The following is a 14,104-nucleotide window of genomic DNA, read 5'->3' as shown; positions in this document are numbered from 1 at the left end:
GGCCACCCGGGTGGGGTCTGAGTGGTGGCCCGGCCTGGGCGGGCCTGCCCTGGGCCTCCCTGTGTTACCTTTCGGTCCCTCTGGCCAAAAGGCCAGAGGCGCCTGGGGTGAGACCCGACCCACTGTCGGCACTGTTGGCAAAGGCCGTTGCTGCGGGCTTTCCGGGGGCCGCGACCTCGGGATCTTGGGATGCAACAAAACATGTCTGAGCTGAGCTGAGTTCACCAGCCAAGTCAGTTGAGAAGTGTCCTTCTGTACACAGCGGGTGCCTGGTGACCTGGGTCCCAAGTTCTGTTGGGCTCTGTTGCCAGGGAAGTGAGGTCACTTCCTGGGGTCCCCTTCCCCAAGCTTCCTCCTTACACAAAGCTCCCCAAGGGCCTTTTTGGGCTGTTGATGGCTCACTTCCCACCCCATGCCATGTCCACCCAGTGACACCAACTCGGCCCCTCCTATAGCCCTGGGGAGGCCTGGATGCAGCCAGGGTCACAGCTCTGATGACACAGCTGGCTTCAGACCCGGCTCCCCCGCCAGCAGTGCTGTCACCCTGGACAAGCCACCTGCTTCTCAGGGTCTCCCCAATCCCCCATCGGCGCAGTGGGGATCATCTGGACCCGGCTTCCTAGGAGAGCCATCATGTCTCTAGAACCACAAACACCTACTGCACCTGTCACCTCTGTGGGCTGGCATCACAGGGAGCTCATGCACAGACTCAGCAAAGGAAGGGCCCCACAGAGGGCTGGTGTGCAGGCCCAGGTGTGTGCAGGCACACGTAGGAGCAGCCCCAGTAGTGTGCAGGCCCAAGAGTGTGCAGGGGTAGGAGTGTGCAGACAGAGGTGTGTGCAGGTCAAGGAGGGTGTAGGTCCTGGTGTGTGCAGGCCAAGGCGTGTGCAGACTCCGCAGTGTGCAGAGACAGGATTGTGCAGGCCCAAGATTGTACAGGCCATGGGCTGTGCAGCCCAGCAGTGTTCAGGCCCAGGAGTGTGCAAAATCAGGATTATACAGGCCCAGGTGTGTTCAGGCTAAACATTGTGCATGTCTTGGAGTGTGCAGGCCTATGAGTGTGCAATCCAGGTGTGTGCGGGCCCAACAGTGTGCAAGCCTAGGCCAGAGAAGGCCCATGCAGGGAAGGCCCAGGAGTGTACAGATCCAGGAGTGTGCAGGCCCAGAAGTGTGCATGCCCAGGAGTGTGCAGGCACAGGAGGGAGCAGGCCGAGGGGTGTGCAGTGCCAGGTGTGTGCAGGCACAAGTGGGAGCAGGCCCAGTAGTGTACAAGCCCAGGTTTATGCAGGTCCAAGTGTGCGCAGGTCCAGGAGTGTGAAGGCCCAGGTGTCTGCTGTCCCAGGAGTGTGCAGGTCCTGACGTTTGCAGGCCCAGGAGTGTACAAGCCCAGGTTCATGCAGGCCCGAGTGTTCGCAGGTCCAGGAGTATGAAGGCCCAGGTGTCTGCTGTCCCAGGAGTGTGCAGGTCCTGAAGATTGCAGGCCCAGGAGTGTGCAGACAAAGGTGTGTGCAGGCCAAGGAGGGTGTAGGTCCTGGAGTGTGCAGGCCAAGGCGTGTGCAGACTCCGCAGTGTGCAGAGACAGGATTGTGCAGGCCCAAGATTGTACAGGCCTTGGGCTGTGCAGCCCAGCAGTGTTCAGGCCCAGGAGTGTGCAAAATCAGGATTATACAGGCCCAGGTGTGTTCAGGCTAAACATTGTGCATGTCTTGGAGTGTGCAGGCCTATGAGTGTGCAATCCAGGTGTGTGCGGGCCTAACAGTGTGCAAGCCTAGGCCAGAGAAGGCCCATGCAGGGAAGGCCCAGGAGTGTACAGATCCAGGAGTGTGCAGGCCCAGGAGTGTGCATGCCCAGGAGTGTGCAGGCACAGGAGGGAGCAGGCCGAGGAGTGTGCAGTCCCAGGTGTGTGCAGGAACAAGTGGGAGCAGGCCCAGTAGTGTGAAGGCCCAAGAATGTGCAGGTCCTGGAGAGGGCCGGCCGAATAGGGGGCAGGCCCAGGAGAGGGAAGGCCCAGGAGTTTGCAGGCTCTGGAATGTGCACAGGAGGATTTGTGCGGACCCAGGAGAGGGCAGGCCCAGGAGTGAGCAGACAGAGGAGTGTACAGGCCCAGGAGTGTGCAGGACCAGGAGTGTGCAGACACTGGAGTGTGTAGAGACAGGAGTGTGCAGTCCTAGGATTGTGACGGCACAGGAGGGACAGGCGAAGAAGTGTGTCAGCATAGGTGGGAGCAGGCCCAGTAGTGTGCAGGCACAGGTGGTAGTAGGCTAATGAGTGTGAAAGCCAAGGAGTGTGCAGACACCGGAGTGTGCAGAGACAGGGGAGTGCATATCCTGGAGTCTACAGGCCGAGGAGTGTGCAGGCCCAGGTGTGTGCAGGCACAAGTGGGTCCAGGCCCAGTAGTGTGAAGGCCCATGTATATACAGGTCCAGGAGAGGGCCGGCCGAATTTGGGGCAGTCCCAGGAGAGGGAAGTCCCAGGAGTGTGCAGGACCTGGAGTGTGCAGACACAGGAGGGATCAGTCACATGTGTGTGCAGGTCCAGGGGTATACAGGCCCAGGTGTGTGCAGGCCCAACATTTTGTAGGTCCAGGAGAGGGCAGGCCAAGGAGCGTGCAGACAGTGGAGTGTGCAGGAAAAGGAATACGCAGGCCCAGGCCAGGGCAGGCCCAGGAGTGTACAGGCCCAGGAGTGTGCAAAATCAGGAGTATACAGGCCCAGGTGTGTTCAGGCTCAAGATTGTGCAAGTCCTGGAGTGTGCAGGCCCATGAGTGTGCAATCCAGGAGTGTGCAGGCCCAGTAGTGTGCACACACAGGAGGGAGGGGGCACATGATTGTGCTGGCCTGGAGTGTACAGGCCTGTGTGTGTGTGTAGGCCCAGGAGTGTACAGGCCCAGGTGTGTGCAGGCCCAGGAGTGTGCAGGCCCAGGATAGTTTAGGCCCAGGAGTGTGCAGAGAGAAGAGTGTGCAAGCCCAGGTTGGTGCAGACCCAGAAGCGTGCAGGCCTAGGAGAGCGCAGGCCCTAGAGTGTGCAGGCCAGGAGTGTGCAGGTCCAGGAGAGGGCCGGCCGAATTGGGGGCAGGCCCCGGAGTGTACAGGCCCAGGAGTGTGCTGACACAGTAGGGATCAGTCACAGGAGTGTGCAGGTCCAGGAGTATACAGGCCCAGGTGTGTGCAGGCCCAACATTGTGCAGTCCCAGGAGTGTGCAGGCCCAGGTATGTGCAGGCCCAGGCCATGGCAGGCCCAGGAGGGTACAGACCCTGGATTGTGCAGACCCAGGAGTATGCATGCCCAGGGCTGTGAGGCCCAGCATTTTTCAGGCCCTGGAGTGTACAGAATCAGGTGTATAGAGGCCAAGGTGTGTTAATGCCCAAGAATGTGCAGGTCCTGTTGTGTGCAGACCCATGAGTGTGCAGTTCGAGCAGTGTGCAGGCCCAGTAGTGTTCAGGCCCAGGAGTGTGCAGGCCAAGGCGTGTGCAGACTCCAGAGTGTGCAGAGACAGGAGTGTGCAGGCCCAGAATTGTACAGGCCTAGGGCTGTGCAGGCCCAGCAGTGTTCAGGCCCAGGAGTGTGCAAAATCAGGAGTACACAGGCCCAGGTGTGTTCAGGCTCAAGATTGTGCATGTCCTGGAGTGTGCAGGCCCATGAGTGTGCAATCCAGGAGTGTGCAGGCCCAGTAGTGTGCAAGCCAGGGCCAGAGAAGGCCCATGCCAGGGAAGGCCCAGGAGTGTACAGATCCAGGAGTGTGCAGGCCCAGGAGTGTGCATGCCCAGGAGTGTCCAGATGAGGGGTTTGAGGCCGTGGTGGGATGTACTTCACGGGCATAAATAGCGTAAAGAGCATAAAACTACATGGTAGTGATGGTCGGACAGCATGGGAATGCACTTAATGTTCCTGAAATGCACAGTTTAAAAGGGAAAAAAATCTGTATTTTATTAAAGGAAGTGGAAAATGGAAAAATACAGGATGCCATAAATGATGTAAAACAAATAAACTAAACTAAAGAAAAACAAAACAAAAGCAAATTCAGGGGTAGGGAAGTCAACTTCGGGTAGGGGAGGGGATTTATGGTGGGATTTTGGAGAAGGTGTAGGAGGGTGCAGAGGGGGCAGAGCCCTAGGGGGTGATGATGCCTGAAATGGTTCTCCACTGCCCAGCGGCCCAGGTGCAGGTGCAGGAACTGCAGGCTTCTCAGGAGCAGCAAGATCAGCAGGAGCAGCAGGCTCTTCAGGAGTGGCAAGATCAGCAGGAGCTGCAGGCTCTTCAGGAGTGGCAAGATCAGCAGGAGCTGCAGGCTCTTCAGGAGTGGCAAGATCAGCAGGAGCGGCAGGCTCTTCAGGAGCTGCAGGCTCTTCAGGATCGGCTAGATCAGCAGGAGAGGCAGGCTCTTCAGGAGAGGCAGGCTCTTCAGGAGCGGCTAGATCAGCAGGAACGGCAGGCGCTTCAGGAGCGGCGGGCTCTTCAGGAATGGCAGGCTCTTCAGGAGCCGTGGGCTCTTCAGGAGCGGCTAGATCAGCAGGAGAGGCAGGCTCTTCAGGAGAGGCAGGCTCTTCAGGAGCGGCTAGATCAGCAGGAGCGGCAGGCTCTTCAGGAGCAGCGGGCTCTTCAGGAGCGACTAGATCAGCAGGAACGGCGGGCTCTTCAGGAGCAGCTAGATCAGCAGGAATGGCAGGCTCTTCATATGCAGTTGGAGCAGCAGGATCTTCATGTTCAGCAGGAGCAGCTGGAGGGAGTTCGCGGTCTCCTGCTGGACCCTCGTGGTCCTGTTTTTGTTCTCTGGCGTCTTCCCCTGCCCCTGCCTGCTCTGGACCTGTTACTGTTGGACGTGGAGAGAGCTTTAAGTCTAGTGGTTGTGCTTAGGCACAACCTGGAAAAAGGTACCCACATGGCTCCCTTTCCACGTGCCTTTTCAAGGACAGAAATCTTCCCAGAGCTTTGCAGACAGCTCCCACCGAGCAAGTGCCCACAGGCACTTGTTCTGTGACTGAATTCTTCCAGACAGGTGGTCTGAGGCCCGTCTTTGTTCTGGTCCCAACAGCAGACTTTGGGAATGCCTCCCTGTGTGGCCCAGCCCTCCGCCCTCCCTCACCTACACACCCGCACCGGCCCTGCCCTTCTCACCTTTGGGCTGTGCTTCGGGGGGCTCCTGGCCCTCTACCTGAATCCCCGGGTGGTGGGCCCGGTGCTCCAGGTCAGAGCCGGGGGTGCTGAGCTGCCCCTCAGCCCTGGGCAAGATCCTGGGGAGAGTCCTGGGCGACGTCTGGGCAGGAGGCCGTGGTGGTGGGGAGCCCTTCATACCCAGACTCTTCCGGAGCCTGTGCTGGCCTTCCACAGTGTGGCACACCAGCCCCTCACTTGGGGAGCTGGCATGAGTGTCCTGGTTCCCCGGATCCTGCGGTGTCTGGCTCTGCAATGACAGTGACCGGCAGCCGGCCCGGCCCGGAGGTCTCAGAGCCCTGCCTGTCCAGGACCACTTCTGCTTCTGCCCCACTCGACCGTCTGCTGCCTGATCAGACTGGGACCTTGGTCATCTCAGTCACCCGGGAGGCAAGAGACACACCCTAGGGCATGGGCGCCACCTCGGGCAGCAGGGCCCTGCCCCGGTTCTCCACATCCCAGCCAGCCCGCTTGGACCCAGGTTGGTGACGTGATCGGCCCCCCAGGCCTCTGACCCTTCCTCAGCCTGCTCTTGCTTGAGGCAGGACCCCCCCAACATGACTGCCCCACCGCCACCAGTCAGGAAGGGGCTGTGGGGCCACCCGGGTGGGGTCTGAGTGGTGGCCTGGCCTGGGCGGGCCTGCCCTGGGCCTCCCTGTGTTACCTTTCGGTCCCTCTGGCCAAAAGGCCAGAGGCGCCTGGGGTGAGACCCGACCCACTGTCGGCACTGTTGGCAAAGGCCGTTGCTGCGGGCTTTCCGGGGGCCGCGACCTCGGGATCTTGGGATGCAACAAAACATGTCTGAGCTGAGCTGAGTTCACCAGCCAAGTAGGTTGAGAAGTGTCCTTCTCTACACAGCGGGTGCCTGGTGACCTGGGTCCCAAGTTCTGTTGGGCTCTGTTGCCAGGGAAGTGAGGTCACTTCCTGGGGTCCCCTTCCCCAAGCTTCCTCCTTACACAAAGCTCCCCAAGGGCCTCTCTGGGCTGCTGATGGCTCACTTCCCACCCCATGCCATGTCCACCCAGTGACACCAACACGGCCCCTCCTATAGCCCTGGGGAGGCCTGGATGCAGCCAGGGTCACAGCTCTGATGACACAGCTGGCTTCAGACCCAGCTCCCCCGCCAGCAGTGCTGTCACCCTGGACAAGCCACCTGCTTCTCAGGGTCTCCCCAATCCCCCATCGGCGCAGTGGGGATCATTCTGGACCCGGCTTCCTAGGAAAGCCATCATGTCTCTAGAACCACAAACACCTACTGCACCTGTCACCTCTGCGGGCTGGCATCACAGGGAGCTCATGCACAGACTCAGCAAAGGAAGGGCCCCACAGAGGGCTGGTGTGCAGGCCAAGGAGTGTGCAGGCCCAGGACTGTGCAGACGAGGCATTGTGCGGGCCCAGGAGAGGGCAGGCCTAGGAGTGTGCAGGGACAGAAGTGTGCAGGCCCAGGAGTGTGCAGGGCCAGTAGTGTTCAGGCCCCGGAGAGTGCAGGAAAGGTGAGGGCCATCACAGGAGAGGGCAGGGCCAAATGGGGCAGGCCAAGGAGTGTGCAGGACAAGGAGTTTGTAGGCCGAGGAGTATGCGGTCACAGGAGTGAGCAGGCCCAGGTGTGTGCAGTCCTTGGAGTGTGCAGGCCCAGGAGAGGGCATGCCCTGGAATGTGCAGGCCCAGGAGTGTGTAGGTACAGGAGGGAGCAGGCCCAGGAGTTTGCAGACGAAGGAGTGTGTAGGGACAGATGCGAGCAGGCCCTGGAGTGTGCAGCGCCAGGAGTGTGCTGGTCCATGAGAGGGTCGGCCGAAGTGGGGGCTGGCCCGGGATAGGGCACGGCCAGGGGTGTGTAGGTCAAGACTGTGCTTGCCCAGGATTATACAGTCCCAGGAGTGAGCATGTACAGGAGTGTGCAGGCCCAGGAGTGTAGAAGCCCAGGTTCGTGCAGGCCCAGGTGTGCACAGGTCCAGGAGCATGCAGGCCCAGGTGTGTGCAGTCCCAGGAGAGTGCAGGCCCTGGAGAGGACAGGCCCTCGAATGTGCAGGCCCAGGAGTGTGCAGGCCAAGCAGAGAGCACCCCCAGGAGTGTGTAGGCCCAGGAGTGTACAGGCCAGGATTGTGCAACCCCAGGCTTGTGTAGACTCCAGAGTGTGCAGACACAGGGGTGTGCAGGCCCAGGTTTGTACAGGCCTAGGGCTGTGCAGGCCCAGCAGTGTTCAGGCCCAGGAGTGTGCAAAATCAGGAGTACACAGGCCCAGGTGTGTTCAGGCTCAAGGTTGTGCATGTCCTGGAGTGTGCAAGCCCATGACTGTGCAATCCATGAGTGTGTGGGCCCAGTAGTGTGCAAGCCCAGGCCAGAGAAGGCCCATGCCAGGGAAGGCCCAGGAGTGTACAGATCCAGGAGTGTGCAGGCCCAGTATTGTGCATGCCCAGGAGTGTGCAGGCACAGGAGGGAGCCGAATAAGGAGTGTGAAGGCCCAAGAATGTACAGGTCCAGGAGAGGGCTGGCCGAATTGGGGGCAGGCCCAGGAGAGGGAAGGCCCAGAAGAGTGCAGGCCAGGGGTGTGCAGATGAGGGATTGTGTGGGCCCAGGTGAAGGCAGGCCCTGGAGTGTGCAGGGCCAGTAGTGTGCAGGCCCAGGAGAGTGCACACGAGGGATTGTACGGGCCCAGGATAAGGCAGGCCCAGCAATGTGCAGGGCAAGAAGTATGCAGGCCCAAGAATGTGCAGACAGAGGAGTGTGCAATACAAGGAGGGTGCAGGCTCAGGCCAAGTCAGGCCCTGGATTTTGCAGGCCCTGGAGTGTACAGGCCGATGTGTGTGCAGGCCCTAGGGTTTGCAGGCCCAGGATTGTGCAGGCCCAGGAGAGTGCAGACAGAGGAGTGTTCAGGCCAAGGAGGGTGCAGGTGCAGGCCAGGGAAGGCCCAGGAGAGTTCAGGCCCGGGAGAGTGTCGGCACAGCAGTGTGCAGGTAAAGGAGGGAACAGGTGCAGAGGTGTACAGGGCCAGGAGTGTGCAGGGCCAGGAGTGTGCAGACACTGGAGTGTGCAGAGACAGTAGTGTGCCGTCCCAGGATTGTGACGGCACAAGAGGGACAGGCCCAGAAGTGTGTCGGCATAGGTGGGAGCAGGCCCAGGAGTGTGCCGGCACAGGAGGGAGTACGCTCAGGAGTGTGCAGGCCAAGGAGTGTGCAGACCGGAGTGTGCAGAGACAGGAGAGTGCAGGCCCAGTATTGTACAGGCCTAGGGCTGTGCATTTCAATCCGTGTGTAGCCCCGGGAGTGTGCCGGCACAGATGGGAACAAGCCTAGCTGTGCACAGGCATAGGTGGTAACAGGCCCAGGAGTGTACAAGCCCAGGTTCATGCAGGCCGAGGTGTGCGCAGGTCCAGGAGTGTGCAGGCCCAGGAGTGTGCAGGTCCAGGAGAGGGCCGGGCGAATTGGAGGCAGGCCCAGGAGAGGGAAGGCCCATGAGTGTGCAGGCCCTGAGTGTGCACTCGAGGGATTGTGCGGGCCCAGGAGAGGGCAGGCCCAGCAGTGTGCAGGCCCAGGAGTGTGCAGAAACAGGAGGGATCAGTCACAGGAGTGTGCAGATCTAGGTGTATACAGGCCCAGATGTGTGCAGGCCCAACCTTGTGCAGGCCCAGGAGTGTGCAGACAGAGGAGTGTGCAGGCCAAGGAGGGTGCAGGCCCAGGCCAGGGCAGGCCTAAGAGGGTACAGACCCTGGAGTGTGCAGGCCCAGGAGTATGCATGCCCAGGGCTGTGAGGCCCAGCAGTGGTCAGGTCCTGGAGTGTATAGGATCAGGAGTATACAGGCCCAGGTGTGTTAATGCCCAAGATTGTGCAGGTCCTGTTGTGTGCCGGCCCGTGTGTGTGCAGTTCGAGCAGTGTGCAGGCCCAGTAGTGTGCAAGCCTAGGCCAGGGAAGGCCCAGGAGTGTACAGGTCCAGGAGAGTGCAGGCCCAGGAGTGTGCATACCTAGGAGTGTTTAGGCACAGGAGGGAGCAGACCGAGAAATGTGCAGGCCCAGGTGTGTGCAGGCACAAGTGGGAGCAGGCCCAGTAGTGTGCAGGCCCAAGAGTGTGCAGGGGTAGGAGAGGGCTGGCCAAATTGGGGGCAGGCCCAGTAGAGGGCAGGCACAGGGGTGTGCAGGCCCAGGAGTGTGCCGACGAAGGATTGTGTGGGCCTAGGAGAAGGCAGGCCCAGGAGTGTGCAGGGCCAGAAGAGTGCAGACCCAAGAGTATGCAGGGCCAGTAATGTTTAGGCCCCGGAGTGTGCAGGACCAGGAGATTTCAAGCCCAGGATTATGTAGTCACAGGAGGGAGCAGGTACAGGAGTAGCAGGCCCAGGAGTGTACAGGCCCAATTCGTGAAGGCCCAGGTTTGCGCAGGTCCAGGAATGTGCAGGCCCAGGTGTGTGCAACCCAGAAGTGTGCAGACACGGGAGGGATGAGGCACAAGAATGTACTGGCCCAGGAGTGTTTAGGCCCAGGAGTGTGCAGAGAGAAGAGTGTGCAAGCCCAGGTGGGTGCAGACCCAGGAATGTGCAGGCCTAGGAGAGCGCAGGCCCAGGAGTGTGCAGGTCCATGAGAGGGCCGGCCCAGTTGGGGGCAGGCCCAGGAGAGGGAAGGCCCAGGAGTGTGCAGTCCCTGGAGTGTGCACACGATGGATTGTGCGGGCCCAGCAATGTGCAGGCCCAGGAGTGTGCAGACATAGGTGTGCGCAGGACAAGGAGGGTGCAGGCCCAGGCCAGGTTAGGCCCAGAAGTGTTCAGGCCCGGGAGTGTGTCGGCACAGCAGTGTGAAATCACAGGAGGGAACAGGTGCAGGAGTGTTCAAGGTTAGCAGTGTGCAGGCCTAGGAGTGTGCAGTCTCTGTAGTGTGCAGAACCATGGGACGTCAGGCCCCAGATTGTGCAGGCCCAAGAAAGGGCAGGTCCAAGGGTGTTCAGGTGCAGGAATGGGGAGTCCCAGGACCGTGCCCACGAAGGAGAGGGCAGGCCCAGGCGTGTGCATGCCCAGGAGTGTGCAGGCACAGGAGGCAGCAGACCGAGGGGTGTGCAGACCCAGGTGTGTGCAGGCACAAGTGGGAGCAGTCCCAGTAGTGTGCAGGCCCAGAGTGTGCAGGTCCAGGATAGGGCCGGCCGAATTGGGGGCAGGCCCAGGAATTGGAAGGCGCAGGAGTGTGCAGGGCCAGAAGTGTGCTGGCCCAAGAGTGTGCAGGGCCAGTAGTGTTCAGGCCCAGGAGTGTTCAGGACTAGGAGTTTGCAGGCCGAGGAGTATGTAGTCACAGGAGGGAACAGGTACAGTAGGGTGGAAGCCCAGGAGTGTACAGGCCAATGTTCTTGCAGGCCCAGGAGTGAGCAGGTAAAGGAGTGTGCAGGCCCAGGTGTGTACAGGCCCAGGTGCGTGCACGCCCCGGTGTGCGCAAGTCCAGGAGCGTGCAGGCCCAGTAGTGTGCAGTCACAATACGGAACAGGCCAAGGAGTGTGCAGGCCCAGGTGTGCGCAGGCTCTGGGATGTGCAGACCCAGGAGTGTGCAGGCCCAGGAGTGTGCAGGCCCAGCAGGGTGCTGTCCCAGGTGTGTGCAGAGCCATTAGTGATAAGCCCAGGAGTGTGCAGGCCCAGGAGTGTGCATGCCCAGGAGTGTGATGGCACAGGAGGGAGCAGGCCCAGAAGTGTGCGGATCCAGGTCTGTGCAGGCCTGGGATAGGTCAGGCCCAGAAGTGTGCAGGTCCAGGAGAGTGCCAGCCGAATTGTGGGCAGGCCCAAGAGAGGGAAGGCCCAGTAGTGTGCAGACAGAGGAGTGTGCAAGCCAAGGAGGGTGCAGGGCCAGCAGTGTGCAGACACTGGAGTGTGCAGGGACAGGAGTGTGCAGTCCCAGGATTGTGACGGCATAAGAGGGACAGTCAAAGATTGTGTCGGCATAGGTGGGAGCAGGCCCAGTAGTGTGCAGGCACAGGAGGGAGCAATCTAAGCAGTGTGCCAGCCAAGGAGTGTGCAGACACCGGAGTGTGCAGTGACAGGGGTGTGCATGCCCAGGAGTGTACAGGCCCATGAGTGTGCAGACACAGGGGGGATCAGTCACAGGAGTGTTCAGGTCCAGGAGTATACAGGCCCAGGTGGGTTTAGACCCAACATTGTGCAGGTCCAGGAGTGTGCAGGCCCCGGAGTGTGCAGACAGAGGAGTGTGCAGGCCAAGGAGGGTGCAGGCCCAGGCCAGGGCAGGCCCAGGAGGGTACTGACCCTGGAGTGTTCAGGCCCAGGTGTATGCATGCCCAGGGCTGTGAGGCCCAGCAGTGTTCAGGCCCTGGATTGTACAGAATCAGGAGTATACAGGCCCAGGTGTGTTAATGCCCAAGATTGTGCATGTCCTGGAGTGTGCAGGCCCATGAGTGTGCAATCCAGGAGTGTGCGGGCCCAGTAGTGTGCAAGCCAGCTCCAGAGAAGGCCCATGCCAGGGAAGGCCCAGGAGTGTACATATCCAGGGGTGTGTAGGCCCAGGAGTGTGCAGGCCCAGGAGAGTGCACACGAGGGATTGTACGGGCCCAGGATAAGTCAGGCCCAGCAATGTGCAGGGCAAGAAGTATGCAGGCCCAAGAATGTGCAGACAGAGGAGTGTGCAGTACAAGGAGGGTGCAGGCTCAGGCCAAGTCAGGCCCTGGATTTTGCAGGCCCTGGAGGGTACAGGCCGATGTGTGTGCAGGCCCTAGGGTTTGCAGGCCCAGGATTGTGCAGGCCCAGGAGTGTGCAGACAGAGGAGTGTTCAGGCCAAGGAGGGTGCAGGTGCAGGCCAGGGAAGGCCCAGGAGAGTTCAGGCCTGGGAGAGTGTCGGCACAGCAGTGTGCAGGTAAAGGAGGGAACAGGTGCAGAGGTGTACAGGGCCAGGAGTGTGCAGGGCCAGGAGTGTGCAGACACTGGAGTGTGCAGAGACAGTAGTGTGCAGTCCCAGGATTGTGACGGCACAAGAGGGACAGGCCCAGAAGTGTGTCGGCATAGGTGGGAGCAGGCCCAGGAGTGTGCCGGCACAGGAGGGAGTACGCTCAGGAGTGTGCAGGCCAAGGAGTGTGCAGACCGGAGTGTGCAGAGACAGGAGAGTGCAGGCCCAGTATTGTACAGGCCTAGGGCTGTGCATTTCAATCCGTGTGTAGCCCCAGGAGTGTGCCGGCACAGATGGGAACAAGCCTAGCTGTGCACAGGCATAGGTGGTAACAGGCCCAGGAGTGTACAAGCCCAGGTTCATGCAGGCCGAGGTGTGCGCAGGTCCAGGAGTGTGTAGGCCCAGGTGTGTGCTGTCCCAGGAGTGTGCGGGCCTAGGAGAACACAGGCTCTGGAGTGTGCAGGTCCAGGAGAGGGCCGGGCGAATTGGAGGCAGGCCCAGGAGAGGGCAGGCCCAGCAGTGTGCAGGCCCAGGAGTGTGCAGACACAGGAGGGATCAGTCACAGGAGTGTGCAGATCCAGGAGTATACAGGCCCAGGTGTGTGCAGGCCCAACCTTGTGCAGGCCCAGGAGTGTGCAGACAGAGGAGTGTGCAGGCCAAGGAGGGTGCAGGCCCAGGCCAGGGCAGGCCTAAGAGGGTACAGACCCTGGAGTGTGCAGGCCCAGGAGTATGCATGCCCAGGGCTGTGAGGCCCAGCAGTGGTCAGGCCCTGGAGTGTATAGGATCAGGAGTATACAGGCCCAGGTGTGTTAATGCCCAAGATTGTGCAGGTCCTGTTGTGTGCCGGCCCGTGTGTGTGCAGTTCGAGCAGTGTGCAGGCCCAGTAGTGTGCAAGCCTAGGCCAGGGAAGGCCCAGGAGTGTACAGGTCCAGGAGAGTGCAGGCCCAGGAGTGTGCATACCCAGGAGTGTTTAGGCACAGGAGGGAGCAGACCGAGAAATGTGCAGGCCCAGGTGTGTGCAGGCACAAGTGGGAGCAGGCCCAGTAGTGTGCAGGCCCAAGAGTGTGCAGGGGTAGGAGAGGGCTGGCCAAATTGGGGGCAGGCCCAGTAGAGGGCAGGCACAGGGGTGTGCAGGCCCAGGAGTGTGCAGACGAAGGATTGTGTGGGCCTAGGAGAAGGCAGGCCCAGGAGTGTGCAGGGCCAGAAGTGTGCAGACCCAAGAGTATGCAGGGCCAGTAATGTTTAGGCCCCGGAGTGTGCAGGACCAGGAGATTTCAAGCCCAGGATTATGTAGTCACAGGAGGGAGCAGGTACAGGAGTAGCAGGCCCAGGAGTGTACAGGCCCAATTCGTGAAGGCCCAGGTTTGCGCAGGTCCAGGAATGTGCAGGCCCAGGTGTGTGCAACCCAGAAGTGTGCAGACACGGGAGGGATGAGGCACAAGAATGTACTAGCCCAGGAGTGTTTAGGCCCAGGAGTGTGCAGAGAGAAGAGTGTGCAAGCCCAGGTGGGTGCAGACCCAGGAATGTGCAGGCCTAGGAGAGCGCAGGCCCAGGAGTGTGCAGGTCCATGAGAGGGCCGGCCCAGTTGGGGGCAGGCCCAGGAGAGGGAAGGCCCAGTAGTGTGCAGACAGAGGAGTGTGCAAGCCAAGGAGGGTGCAGGGCCAGCAGTGTGCAGACACTGGAGTGTGCAGTCCCACGATTGTGACGGCATAAGAGGGACAGTCGAAGATTGTGTCGGCATAGGTGGGAGCAGGCCCAGTAGTGTGCAGGCACAGGAGGGAGCAATCTAAGCAGTGTGCCAGCCAAGGAGTGTGCAGACACCGGAGTGTGCAGTGACAGGGGTGTGCATGCCCAGGAGTGTACAGGCCCATGAGTGTGCAGACACAGGGGGGATCAGTCACAGGAGTGTTCAGGTCCAGGAGTATACAGGCCCAGGTGGGTTTAGACCCAACATTGTGCAGGTCCAGGAGTGTGCAGGCCCCGGAGTGTGCAGACAGAGGAGTGTGCAGGCCAAGGAGGGTGCAGGCCCAGGCCAGGGCAGGCCCAGGAGGGTACTGACCCTGGAGTGTTCAGGCCCAGGTGTATGCATGCCCAG

The sequence above is a fragment of the Vicugna pacos genome, chromosome 31, assembly GCF_048564905.1.
Source record: "Vicugna pacos chromosome 31, VicPac4, whole genome shotgun sequence".
NCBI classification, from domain to species: Eukaryota; Metazoa; Chordata; class Mammalia; order Artiodactyla; family Camelidae; genus Vicugna; species Vicugna pacos.
This window is presented reverse-complemented; position numbering follows the sequence as displayed.